Source organism: Mandrillus leucophaeus, unplaced genomic scaffold, assembly GCF_000951045.1.
Source record: "Mandrillus leucophaeus isolate KB7577 unplaced genomic scaffold, Mleu.le_1.0 Scaffold285, whole genome shotgun sequence".
Classification (NCBI taxonomy): domain Eukaryota; kingdom Metazoa; phylum Chordata; class Mammalia; order Primates; family Cercopithecidae; genus Mandrillus; species Mandrillus leucophaeus.
In genome coordinates, this window is record NW_012102976.1 from 1,099,673 (window position 1) to 1,101,428 (window position 1,756).

The window sequence follows — 1,756 nt, forward strand, 5'->3', positions numbered from 1 at the left end:
GATACCTAATATCAACAATTTGTATGTGGCAATTCAGCTGGCTGACTGACTTTACTACTATTGATAAGGTTCCTTCTTAATTAAACCAAATATTCTTTTTTCTTTTTTTCAGACAGAGTCTTGCTCTGTTGCTCAGGCTAATTTTTGCGTTTTTAGTAAACACAGGTTTCACTATGTTGGTCAGGCTGGTCTCCAACTCCTGACCTCAAGCGATCTACCCGCCTTGGCCTCCCAAAGTGCTGGGATTACAAGTGTGAGCCACCGTGCCCGGCCCCAAATATTCTTTTGTTGTTTGTTTGTTTTGAGACAAGAGTCTTGCTCTGTCGCCCAGGCTGGAGTGCACTGAAGCAATCTCAGGTCACTGCAGCCTCCACCTCCCAGGTTCAAGCAATTCTCCTGCATCATCCTCCAAAGTAGCTGGGATTACAGGCATGTGCCACCACGCCCAGCTAATTTTTGTGTTTCTAGTAAAGACAGGAATTTCACCATGTTGGCCAGGCTGGTCTCAAACTCCTGACCTCAGGTAATCCGCCTGTCTCAGCCTCCCAAAGTGCTGGGATTACAGGCGTGAGCCACAGCGCCCAGTGCCAAACATTCTTAAGAATACTAAACACCGAACATTAACAATGAGTATATGTTAAGAATTTACATGTATTAAGATAGCAAGACTATCACAGCATTGATACTACCATAGTAGGTTGGTTTTTTGGGGGGATGTTGTTGTTGTTATTACAGAGTCTCACTCTGTCGCCCAGACTGGAGTGCAGTGGCTCAATCTCGACTCACTGCAACCTCTGCCTCCAGGGTTCAAGTGATTCTCAGGCCTCAGCCTCCTGAGTAGCTGGGATTTAGTAGGGAGGTTTTTAAATAAGTTTCAACACAACAACTGGACTTAACGTACCAATCTCCCTGAGCACCATGCCAGGCATCCAGTAAACACTGAAAAACATTCTCTGAATTCGCCTTACTGGACCCAGTTACAGTAAAGGACTGTACAGGGCCTCAGATGTTGTCTGAAGTATCACCTTAAAGATCAACAACTCAGGCCAGGCGTAGTGGCTCACGCCTGAGGTCAGAAGTTCCAGACCAGCCTGGCCAACATGGTGAAACCCTGTCTCTACTAAAAATACTAAAATTAGCCAGGTGTGGTGGTGGGCAGCTTTAATCCCAGCTACTCGGGAGGCTGACCCATGAGAATTGCTTGAACTCAGGAGGTGGAGGTTGCAGTGAGCTCAGCCTGGGCAAAAGAGGAGTTTCAAAAAAAAAAAAAAAAAAAATCAACAACTCTATTTCAGAGCAACCATCAAGCTTTAAAAAACATGAATGGGCCCCCTGAGGTCAGGTGATTAGCTGGGTGTGGTGGCGGGCACCTGTAATCCCAGCTACTCGGGAGGCTGAGGCAGGAGAATCACTTGAACCTGGGAGGCGGAGGTTGCAGTGAGCTGAAATCATGCACTCCAGCCTGGGCAACAAGAGCAAAACTCCATCTCAAAAAAAAAAAAAAAGAAAGAAAGAAACATGAAGCCTTCCTAATTGCATTACAAGTTACATTATGGATTCAAGAAATTAATAGTCAATTTTTTTTAATTACCTTTTTCAACCATTACATTCTTTTTAAGTTTTACAAATACCACACTGTTATTTTTAAACATTATGGCTGGGCGCAGTGGCTCAGTGAGCCTGTAAACCCAGCACTTTGGGAGGCTGAAGCAGGTGGATCACCTGAGGTTGGGAGTTCCAGACCAGCCTGGCCAAC

At 45.3% G+C, this 1,756-nt stretch overlaps 1 protein-coding gene across 5 annotated transcripts in view; it reads right to left on the bottom strand.

Annotated features, from left to right (window-relative positions):
* RAB1A (RAB1A, member RAS oncogene family) overlaps window positions 1–1,756 on the bottom strand; it is a 53,866-nt gene that overhangs the window by 29,034 nt on the left and 23,076 nt on the right. The gene's annotated exons all lie outside the window — the stretch shown is intronic.